Genomic DNA, 12,786 nt, shown 5'->3' on the forward strand with positions numbered 1-12,786 from the left:
TCCTCTAAGACCAACAGGACATAAATGAGGATATACTGGGTGCTTTCTATTCAGCTTATTCTGCTTCTGCCCATCCATGTTTTCTATCCTTCCTCCATTCTGTGACGCAGAAATTGATCGAGGTCCACCATAGTTGAGGATGTTCTAATCCCTTAAATGTGACTTTGAGCAGATGAGGAGAGATTAGGCTTCTGGAGGAGCTCCATGCCTTGAAACATTGGAACAATGATTAAATGTTGTGTGTATTTTGTGTAGAGCTTTTGTGTTCACTGATGCTGTTTCAAAGAACGTGAAGTTTATGACATGTACATTTGAGCAGATTACATATTCTATTACCTGTTCTATGGTGGCTGAACTGGGATGAGTAGAAGTTAAACTGTATTTGATGTAGGTTGTGCCAACATTTATGTACAGAGGGAAGAGGAATTTTTTCTTGGACATTCTTGGCAAGAGTTACATCTTTAGTAAAAATATACTGGTATTTCGGATGGTTACTTAGATAATATGATCCTAGGGTGTACACTGACACTAATTAGGGAAACTGAGTAGAGTTGATTTTTTTCTTGTGGTCATCTGTTAAAAAAACTTAAAAGGCACAAGATAGTGTTGTGTTGCATCACTCAAGCCTCCTCAGAAGAATTTAGTGAATTGCAAAGGCCTGATTGATGGTGGAACTGATTGATTCCTGGGTGTTTTGTGGATTGATTAGCAAGGGGATGTGAAATAAGGGAATTAGGATGTACCTCCACATATAGCCATTTCATACCCATGAAGCATTCATGGTTTCGCGTATGGGTAGTTGACGTGAACTCAAATCCAGAATCCATAATGATGATATTAAGCTTCTACTATTCAACACTTGTCTCAGGTATTTGTGCATCAAAATGCCCTTTTTACTTACTTCTCTTTTTGTCACGCCATAGGACATTCTGTCACCAATGGACAACATTTTAAAAAAAACACAAGTTTTGTACAAAATCTCCTTTATTATTTACTCTGTACTCTCTGAGGTCACAGTTAACAGATTCTGATTATCAGAACCAACACTTTTATTTAATAAAAAACATAACCTTAACATCATAAAAATATAATTTATTCTGAACATTTATTGGGAATTGCATTGTGAAGAACAATGGATAGATTGAAACCTGAACAAGTTAAATTCATCAATAAAATTGATGAAATTCATTGAGAAAACTAATTTATAAAATACATTCAGTAGAGACATGAACTCAAACAATTTAATTTTTCAGTAAAATTCAGTAAAACATCTGTAGTAGGCCTACAACTCAAGTAATACAACAATGTCCACATCCAGCTTATAGCCTGTGGTGCTTGGGACTTGCATCATGTTTCTACATCCTTTCAGACCTCACTGAATAGTAGATGGTCATATTTAGTGAGCTGTGCAGCACACTGGTGGGGCTCTGGCTCAGAGATGACGCTGACGATTTGGTCTCTGTGGTAGAAAGTACAGTCTGGCTTATCAGGCCACTTGAATACATTTCTCTGTCCATGTTGAACCATTCAGTTGACTTCAATGTTATCAGCATGTAGTTTGGTGATCTGACCAAGAAATTGCCTGTTGTCATAGTTGACTATGACAAATTTTCCCACAGCGTACTCTTCACTGTCGTTGTCTTCATCAGTACTGGGACTATCAGGGTAGGTATCCTGGATTCTCTTGGAATGCTCTTCACTGTTGTCTTCATCAGTACTGGGACTATCAGGGTAGGTCTCCTGGATTCTCTTGGGATGCAGCTGATCAGAATTTGCATTGTTGAGCCTCATTTTAGTTGGTGTGAAGCACTCACATCTCTGGGTAGCGGCAGAAGCAGCTAAGATCCCTGTCGTAAATCTCTGCTGGAGGGTGAGAGAGTATGTGGCGAGTACGAAGAATCCCAGGGACTTTTGGAACGGATGGTGGCAGCATTTCATTGAAGGCATTACTATTGATCAGGAATTCATACAAGTCCTTTGGACTTTGTAGGTCTTTGCCCCCATGGACATGGTAGTTTGCCATCCATTTCACCGCTCCTCCAACTCCATTAGGTGCACCCTTACTATGGGCTCTCTCTGAGTAATTCCAAGTGATGTGCTTGAGCCCCCAAGTATAGGGTACACTGCTTAGGAGGTAACAGTTTGCCTTATTTTGATATTGCATGACCGGACCATCACTCAACACATGAAGAGTGTCAATCTTGTGGGCAGAGATTTGCATCATTTCATATACAACAGGTTTGATATGGGCCCACACAACACGTTTATTGTGGCTGAGAGAGTCAGAGATTGTGACCACACCGTGACCCTGTTGATGTGTAAGCCACTACTGTATGGCTGGATGCCTGCTGCCGGATTCCTCCAAAATGAAATGACTAAATCTCTGCGTTCAATTTACAGGCATAATTTTCAGATAAGTCAACAAGCAGAACTATTTCATTGTCTTTCAGGTTCTCTTTCAGATGCCTGAATTTCTGGGTCTGGTGAAGCCAGTTGAAATGGTGGATGGCAATGGCCTCCAGCTCTCTAAGGAATTCCTCAACAAGTTGTCCCACTTTACAAGTTTCTCTTTTCTTCAACCAGTTTTTGTATGTTCTGTCCCCAACTACCACGTCTTCCTTTGTCCAGTGTTCCCATCTGGCTCAATCATCTGGATTATATGCTACAAACTGGATTTCACCAAAGGAGCACTCAGTGCATGTTCAGTTCATGCATTTTATGTCTTCAGTACTACATCTTATGCTAGAGAGGAGAGATGATAAGCTTTTTGAAGGTAGTATACCCCTCTGTGACAAGCCGTCAATAAGGAGCTGCATGTTCTCATGTTTGTAGTAGACGCATGTATTGCGATCATTTGATTTGGCCTCTGTGACAAAGAATGGCTTACATATAGCATACAAACTGTCTGTAAGACATTGCATGTTGTGCTTCATATGTCTGGTTGTACTCTTTGTGCAAGTCAACTAAAGATTTTACTAGTACTCTCCTCTGCATTTTTTCTTTCCTACCAATAGTGTCTTTTTTCCAGGCATAAGCCTGCTGGTCTAATCTCATTTCAACAAGGACTCGACTTGTTTTTTTCTTTGTTGAGCAGTGTAGTTTCTTTTGGACTATGTTGTTAGTGATGGATTTTTCTCACAGATGTTCCGTCTTTGGATGAGGTGTTGATTCTGTCTTCTAAACTTCTCAGCTTTTCATTTTTCTGTTTTAAGTTGTTTAATTAACTTCTTGTTTTGGATCATTAGCTTCTTCAGCTGTTTTTTGACAGCTGATTTTTTTTTTTTTTTGTTCTTTTTTTTCACTCCCTTGGGTTTGAGTGGTTGTACATCTTTGGATGAATGTGTTGGTGTGCTGCATAAAACAGGTACTGGGCCCTTATTGACCTCTTCATGATCAGAAGGTTGGTCATGAGCCTGAGGTGACTGGAGTTAGTTCAAGTGTAGCCTTACTGGCCTTGCCCGACATCTCCTTTTTGACTTTTTCCATTTTTCTCGTAGCTTCTTTCTTGTTGCTGATGACACAGACTTCACACTGAAGGTAACAATTTGTCCAAGTGCTTTTTTCTCCTGATATCTGCAGAAAAATGTACAAATCCTTAATTACTATGAAATAAGCAAGCATTTCTGATCATGTAATGAAATTATGTTGTAATGCTTATATCATTCTTAGTTACATGTTAAATTAACTTTATGCGTCTCTTTCTCAAGACTTCCTCTCTCCTCCTAGGATCTGCATTAAACCTCTCCCTGTACTTTCTGGTCCTGTGCTTACTCGTCATTATCTGCCTGGCTCTCAGACCTTCTGCCTGGATCTCAAACTAAATGAAACATAGTAGGAATGTTTTATTTGTGGTGTACTCCAATGCTGAGAGAAAGGGAGGAAAATGCAAAACTTGAAAAAAAAACTTGTCGTACCAAACTTGTACAAAAAACACTCCAGTGGACAATTTGCTATTATAGAAATAGTCTATTTAATTCAAAAATATATTTATCTAGGCCTTATTTATAGCCATGTCCACTGGTGTGATGGCCATTTCCACCAGTGTGACACTGATTTCATGTCACACTATGGGACAGTACTGTCACACAAGTGGACATTTTCAGTCACATGGTCAGTTTTTTGGCCTAGCTGTATTTCGGAGACTCTTCAGTCCAACATTACAGTGTAAGGTTTCCATTATTTTAAGAAGTCAAATAATATAAATGTATGAAATTTTCAACATGCTTTAATTACATCACACCAAAGGACTAATTAATTGGTCCCATTTCTAACAGTGCATGAAAATAACAATATTCTGATAAATATCTGAGCCAAAACTCACCTTATGTTCAGTCCATGTGCTCCAGTGATGCTTTCTGTACTTCCTGGATGAAGAAGGACCCTTCTCACTAATGGGGTGCCCAAATTAATACCTGTTCTGTACTCACAGAACGGTGTCACACCAGGTGGACATCAGTTTTGCAGACAAAATGTAATGCATCATAATCATTTGGCGTGGAGACATGAAGACTTACAACCTATAGTATCATAAAGTAAACATTGTTATTGTATGTATAAAAGTAATTTAATGTATTTGGTCTTATTTTTTTATTTAATTACAGTAGTTTGAAGATCAGCAATGTTACCCCGGACAGTCACACCAATGCACAATGGTCATGTTAAAATATTAGAATACTTGAATTATAAAGCTCATGAATTACAGATGGATTTGTTTTTGAAAATCAGGTTGTTAATAAAAGCAGATCAACAAGCAATGGAGCATCACGTCAACCACCCGTATATACTTTGTAATTGTTAGAAGTAGAGGAGTTGTTAGAGGATAGTAAAGTAAGTGTATGTATGTATGTGTGTATGTTTGTGTGTGTGTTGGGGTTTTCTGCTCTGATTAAAGAGAAGAAAGGCAGGAGTGCCATGAATAAAGGTCTCATTTTCTCCACCACCACAGGCATTTACACACACACACACACACACACACACACACACACACACACACACACACACACGTATTATGGTGAAAGAATTGAGTTGCACCACACAGACACAAACTTACATACAGGAGATAATATGTATATCTGATATTTTACTTGTGCTACAGAATTGAGATTATGTGGTCATAGCATTTGTCCATCCACTGGTTTGTCTGATGAGAATGTCTGGAACTGTGTTACCCAGATGAGCATGACATATCCTGTGCACATGCTAGGGCTCAACAATAAAGGCTATCAAAGGAAACACAGTCGCTCTGCATCTTGCTGTCCTCTGTTTCATCATCCCTCTCTGTTTCCATCACAGTTTTGTATTTAGATCATTTAAAAACAAGAATCTGTAAAAGTTTACAGCCTGTCACGTAGTCACCCTGCATTACTCTCCCTACTCTAGGGCTTATACCTTGACCCAGCAGCTTTTAGGGTGCAACTCTCATGACCACATAGGCAGGCATTCAAATTATACAAATCTCTGATTTATGTATTGTGAATTTGGGAACTACCTACAACAATTCATGATTGATCTGTGGTCTCTGTGGTGCATGGCAGGAACTTGAAACCCCCTGTTTGATGTAAAGATGTTTAACCTTGACTTAAATGCTTCTTGACTATTTGTTGTTTTTAAGGGGATATGGGAGAGAAAAAAAAATATAAATACATTTGCGTTCCCCGAGAAACTTTTGCGTTCCTCTGAGAAGCTTTTGTGTTCTCCCGAGAAATATTTTGAGTTGAAAAAATCTGGTCAAAACACAAGGGAAGAAGAGAGTGAACTGGTGTTAACATTTACCTGGAGCGTCTATCAAAGTATCATCAATCGTAACATTACAGAAGTAATTTATGGTAAGTCCTACAATACTTGCTGAGCAATGCTAACTAGCTTACGTTTGTATGCAAAAATTTGTGTCTGTATCATTAGCTTTAATGTTACTTATACTAAAACGCTAGCTAAGTGATTGTTAACTATACTAATAGTTAGTATATTAGTATTAGTGTAGTGAGACTGTCAGTCCACCTTAAGTGAGCCTGGTCAGGTTAGGCAAACGCATTTTTGCTAATGTTGGGGCTAACCCCCTTCAATGGACGGTCTTTTCTTGGTCTTGAGAAGCTGCAGCATTTATTAACTGATACACTGTGGCCTGTACTGTACATTTACTGCCATATTGACAACTTACTTCTCATTGATGTTAATGATCGTGTGAAATTTTAGCAGCAGCGCTCATAATTTTGCAGCGGCCATGCAGAGTGAATATAGGGGAAACCCTGGAAATCCTTGATCTGGGCCTAATATAACGTTAACATTATAATGTTTATTCTAGAATTCCATGGAGGATCTTCAACAGTTACTATGGTCGAAAGAAGTTTCAGAAAAGAAAATAACCTGAACATGACATGAAAAGGGACAAGGTATTAACAGTCTGTTAATAGCTAGCATTGCAAACATGGGTGTGATTTAATAAAGGAAGTATCACCCAATAACTTCTCAGATGACATTTAAATCGAATATCATTTCCATTGGTGCTCATTTAATTCCATCATGTTTCCACTGGATGGGAAATTTCTGTTGGTGTTTATTAGCTTTGTCCCTGCCTTCCTTACATGCAGCTGTGTGAGTGGCTGTAGCTTGAATTTGCCCAGTAGATGAGTCTAAAAGAACAGATCGGCATCTCATCAGTGCTTCAGAAGGCCATAACGTGGTGCCAGGAGGCTATCAAATTATGTCTGTTTCTTATATTATTACAGTGGATGTGCTTGATTCTCATCTGTATTTTACTGTTAGGAGTTAGCTAGCATTAGCATCTAGCCTGTCTGTAAATCAATCAATCAATCAATCAATTTTTATTTATATAGCGCCAAATCACAACAAAAAGTCATCTGAGGGAACTTTTCACATAGAGCAGGTGTAAACTGTACTCTTTAATTTACAGAGACCCAACATTTCCCCCATTAGCAAGCACTTGGCGACAGCGGTAAGGAAAAACTCACCTTTAAGAGGTAGAAACCTTACGCAGAACCCGGCTCTTGGTGGGCGGCCATCTGCCTTGACTGGTTGGGTTGAGAGAGAGAAAGAAAGAAGGGGAGGAGGGGGTGGGACAGAATAGATAAAATAAACGTGTATGTCAATTACTGTAACATTAGACCCTGCAGGAAACATGTTAGTATGTTAGTGACATGTATGCCAAGATAAACTACAACCTGCATGTTTAAATATATTTTAGCAACCTGCATCAGACTAACCTTCACTGACTGCAACTTTACAGGCAATGAACAGATCAGCTGTATGACACTGGGAAGAAGATGGTTACATGAATTTTGCTTTTTAGGCTGATAATAAAACCTTCACCTCTTTATACCTACTGCGGTGAGATACTTTAGATTTCCCTTTAGCTGTGCGTATCATGGACCTGAAACCTTCAGTGCACTGATCACTAAAGCTTTTTCTGTGTTGTATTCAGAGTGATCTACAAGAAGCCGACGAGTGTTTGTCTGCTGTCATCTCATCAACTGGTAGAAGATATTCAGCTGAGCAGATTCCCTGATCTAGGGCAGTGAGAGACACTAGTATCCTTAATAGCAGGTAATCATGTTGTTCTAACACAAAAGACATCAGAAAAGCTACAGTCACAATATGTTGTCAGTTAGATTGATGGATCACTGCTCCAAACCTTCTGGTGACAAGGAATCCTCTGAATTTCTGTCTACAAGTTAGTATTAGCTAATAATTCAAAAATGGTGAAAAGTTATTTAAGAGCTTAAGACCCTGTTACGTCATACAATTTTATGCTATCTCTCTGTCAGCACAAGAGAGATCACTGTTAACTGGCTATGTACCCTGTAAGATGGCTACTTCACATACTATTGTAGTTTCCAGTTTCACCTTTAGACTTGGCTCTGAACTCCAAGAATTGAATTCCTAACCCTAACTCTACAATAGTTAAAATAATTACCGGAATATTGTGACCCAGAGGGTAACTAAACTTATGTGGACAAAGCTCTGCTAAGCACTTCAGTGTATGAGATTAAAAAGTGACTTCTGTTTTCTTTGCAGGTAGAGAGGCATTTCCAACATAACAAAGGATATGTGTCCTGACATAACTTTGAACTCTGCAGTGTCCCACAATACGGAAATACCAACTAAGTCACAGCAAGAGAAAATTGACTTTCAGACATCAAGTATTTTGGCATAAACAATGTCTCTTATAAAGATGATTTGGAAATATATAACAATAACATATTAAACAGTGTTTCACTGTTTGTACCATCAAACATAGCTGCTGTTGGGTACATGATACAAAGGCAGGCCTACATGCAGTCATAAAGCCTGATAACAAAGAAAGGCACCAAGTCAAACAAAAGGAGTCCAAACGGACTTCAGCTCCCATTATGCTTCGCTCAACCCACACATAGGTGTGATATCTGGTAGAGTCAAACTCTCGGCTCCCGTTGGACGAGACCCCCTGGAAATGCACACAGATTCTTCCTCCCTTCCATGACATCACCAAGAGTATAAACACTTGAGATGCTCGCCAAACTGTGCTTTCAGCTGCAGTTTCTGCTTCCAGCTGTCTCCATGGCTACGAGGAAGTATCCATATACATACATTAAACTCTAAGTCGGCCACACAATCTTGTTGGATGACTAGAGTTTTAATGTGTTCAACTGAGCATATTACTGGATCCTAAGAAGTAGACTGCTGTGCAACACAGCACTCTCACCTTTACTGCCAAAGAAAGACAAAGGATAACTCCTGTGCCCTGCTTGTCTTTAAGTGAGTCGACTCGCTGTTTGCTCCGCCAAGGACCAGCTGCCGTGAAACCCCCTAGAAGAGCATGAGGAGCCCGAGGAACCAAGCCCAACCAGAAAGATGGACTGAAACACACTCTACTCACTCCCTTAAGTGACACAAGAGGCTTATGTCTGGGCAGACATAGGTTACTAAAGTGTGTGTTATTTTCAGCTTTGTTGTGAAGTTAACGGACTGTGAGTCTGGTTGTTCCTGCTGAGAATACTGTGAAAGTATTATTGTTGTTTGCTGCTTGTTTTTATAGTGTTTATCATGCTAAACTGGTTTGTGTTTGTCCAACTGATTGGACTGCTTTCTGTTAGCTTGCCACCATGTGTGAGACGATGGGTTGCATTTTATTTGTTGTCAGACCGCGGCCAGTAAATAAGGACGTTCGCACACTACGTCTCTGTGGAGATAAAAGCAAGCACCACTTTCTCCTCACAATCGCTGAAATCTTTTATTCTTTGGTGCTTTCACCCTCTTTTCCCTACTAACCTCACCTGCATGTACACACACGCTACTCTGCAGTTGGACATGTGTTGCTAAGCAAAAGAGATGCTCAGCTTTGTCTGACACCATTTTGGTGATCAGAGGCACTTGTTGACTAGCAGCTGCCATTTAATCACAGCCTCTGTTCAAATCTCGCGGTCAACCTGTTGACAGGAACACTTTTGTTACGTAACCCTATGTGGTTTATCTCTGCCATCTTGCTTCTCCTCTTCCTCTCACCTACACACACACACACACACACACACACACACACACACACATACATCTACATGTGCCATATGCTAATTGCTAATGTTAATAAACTCTTTTATGCATTTAAAGAGAAGTTTCCTGTGATTGTTTGCATACATACTGTGATAGTAGCTTGGTGACAGGGTCAGTGCTCGAATTCAAACCTTCACTGTTCATCCTATAATGTTAATATCACTCAGAATAGTGAATATCATCTAAAAAAGGAGTCAATGGCAGAATAAGCTGTTTGCCACTGGCAGAGAAGATTTGGCATATTTTTCATGGGTGCAACCCACATACTCAGATCTGCTGCTCATCCTACAAATGCATGTTCCTTACAAATGTGGCACCATTTAACAGGGAAATAAACAGGCTTTCCAACGGTATATGATTTATTGCCAAGAAGCATTATTACAACAAAGAAATAATCTACCAAACACGAATTTCCTTACTTTTTGTGCTATGTTTACTTTTTTGTTTGCCCAAATGTAAACATGTAAAAACAACACAGAAAAGAAAATTTAACTCAACTTAACAAAGCCTTCCTCTGTGACACTTCAATAAATGAAAATAATTGAATATGCCATATAAATAAAAGTTGACAAAGAAAAAGTTTAAAAGAAATTATATTTATTTGTATTCATATTTTTAAGCCATAGTTATAAAAGGTGAACACTGGCTGAAAGTTGAGTCACTTGAATGAGCCTCTGATAAGTGTCATCTGAACGCATGCTTCAATGGAAGGGACGCAACTCAAGGAAATTTATACAAATGAGTTAAGTTGGTCAATGCCATAAATTTGCTGACCTAGAAATAGTGCAGAATGTGTGTTTTTAAACATACAAACAAACAACAAACAAACAGCTTCTGCTGATAATATTTTGCTTTTTAGACTGAGACTTGCAGCTTTTGTTTGATGAAATTTCTGATGCAGTTGTCTAATGCAGTGCCACAGCGCCACCAGTAAGGGGAGTGGGGTGTCACATCTTTCTTTCTATCTGCCTAAAAGCCCTATGGAGGGCACACATTATGTGTCTCCCCTTGTATTAAAGTGAGATGGCAGCTGTTTAGAAGGTTGTCAAATGTGAAGTATAATCTGCACAGCTGTTTAAATCACAAATATCCTGCTGTATATGCGTTTTGAACTAGTATTATCTTACTAGGGCATTGGTTGATCAAGGCTCCCTGTCTGCCTGTGAGCTTGCCTGTTTCACTACATGCAGATTCCCTCACTACAATGGGCAGGGAAATAAAGTCAATGAATCAATAAGTACAAACATTGTTGATTTCTTCCCATGCAGTTGACATGGAAACTATTTTGGTTCAGTAAATTTCTGCTGTCAGTCAGTCTGGTGAAGGCAGGTTAGCTGGCTCCTGGTCAGCAGCTGCTGCTGGCAGATGGCCAGTTCTGTGGACAGAGACCTTAAATGCAGGTTGGAGTCAGTGTGGACTGGACGGTTACTGCGCTCGCTCACATCTCACTTCCTGTGGATTCCCAGTTGTGTTGGCGAAGGCTCGCAGTATGGGGATAAAACTTTGTGGCCACAGGGGGCCACCTACATGGGATATCTGGTGGCCAAAGAGTAACTTTTTGTGTATGTTGAACCCTGCCCAGACAGTCTACATGATAGCAGAAACAAGGCTGATTCTCTCCATTTGTTTAATTAAACATTTGACTGTCCATGAGTTGGTCATCCTGTCTTTGAAGGTAGGTTGCAGTGCATTCTTGGAGATGTCAGTGAACCATGTCAGCCTCTGGTTTTGCAGGGTGTCCAGATATAGGTCTACTGCAGTTGATCTTAAAAGCTTGTCTAAAAAATAAATACAAAATAAAAAAGTTAAAAGTTTTTATAACTTTATTTTACATGTGGTATTTAATAGACCCTACTCTTGCAAAATGCTTTATAAAGTTGCTTATGAGGCAGTGTTCACATCTATTTCTTGTATTTGACTATTAGAGTAGTGACAAAACAGCTAGCCGAGCTTAAAATTACATGATGAAATACTAGCATAATTTCAATATCATATGAAACTAGACGATTTAAGGCATCCATTGGCACCAACCTCGCCATGCTATAAATAAATGTTGTAACATTAATGTTATATGTCATTTTAGGCCCAGATCAAGGGTTTCTATTAACTTAGTGGTCCCCAGTCAGTCACTGTACCAGGAAGTTTTTCTGTAGACCTTGGGATCAGGAAGAATATAATATTAGTATAGTTAACAATCACTTAGCTAATGTTTTAGTATAAATAATGTTAAAGCTAAAGATACATACACAAATGTTAGCATACTAACATAAGCTCACAAAAGTTGCTAATAACACAAACACAGACTTTGAAAAGGGTAATGTTAGTGGTAAGAGTAAAGTTACCAAAGCTGTAATGTTATGTTAGTGAACTAATGTTAATATATTGAAAAACTTACCATAAATTACTTCTGTAATGTTACGAATGATGATACTTTGATAGTGGTTCCAGGTGGGTGTTAACACCATTCGCTCTCTTCTTTCTTGGGTTTTGACTGGAAGTACATTTTTTCACTCAAAATATTTCTCAGGAGAATGCAAAAGTTTCTAATGGGAATGCAAAAGTATTTATCTTTTTTTTCACTCATCTGTTTTTTTCTCCCCCATGTCCCCTTAGGGGCTCTGTACAAGATTTTTTTGCTATGCGCTATAGTGATGCTGCCATTGATACTGTGGCATATTTGAAGTAAACCTAGTTTCACTAACAGTGAAAGCATGGATGGCAATCACTTCCTTCGACAGATGATGGTAGCCTAGTGAATGTGGATGTTATTTGGCATTAAAGGATAAGGCTGGCAGTATTCTATAGTTTATTCTAGGCTGTATGTTATTGTCAGCAAATCCCATGAAAAGTCCATACCTGACAATGCATTAATCTATCTCTTAATACATTCTGACTTCCCTGCTCTCTGTGGCTCTCAGCTCCAAGCCCATTGGTTCCTACTGTAGATGTAATTTCCCAGAACAGCTGGTCGCTGTAGTTTTTAGCAAACTTTATTCAAGCAGAAGGAAATATTGCATTTGTTGGGAACTGTTTTCAGTAGTAGATTAATACTTTTGGTGTTTTGGTGTATTGAGTGAGAATAAACTACAGTGTTTGTTCGTGGTAATGAAGAAAGGTGTCACTCAGTTCACCAGTGAGGCTCATTGATATATTTTTAATAGTTTTTTGACAACAATGGAGGTCCATGGCGCCGAAAGACGAGATATATCAGGCTTTGATACACACACAATACTTGTTAATAGG

The 12,786-nt window shown here is 39.0% G+C and overlaps 1 protein-coding gene and 1 long non-coding RNA gene across 6 annotated transcripts in view; both read left to right on the top strand.

The window, feature by feature from the left end:
* LOC121902038 (storkhead-box protein 2-like) overlaps nt 1-12,786 on the top strand; it is a 134,126-nt gene that overhangs the window by 27,845 nt on the left and 93,495 nt on the right. The window lies entirely within an intron of this gene.
* On the top strand, nt 6,936-9,551 carry LOC121902043. Its single transcript, XR_006097444.1, has 3 exons — nt 6,936-7,344; nt 7,439-7,560; nt 8,032-9,551. It is a non-coding gene; the product is annotated as an uncharacterized LOC121902043 (long non-coding RNA).

Source organism: Thunnus maccoyii, chromosome 8, assembly GCF_910596095.1.
Source record: "Thunnus maccoyii chromosome 8, fThuMac1.1, whole genome shotgun sequence".
Taxonomy (NCBI): domain Eukaryota; kingdom Metazoa; phylum Chordata; class Actinopteri; order Scombriformes; family Scombridae; genus Thunnus; species Thunnus maccoyii.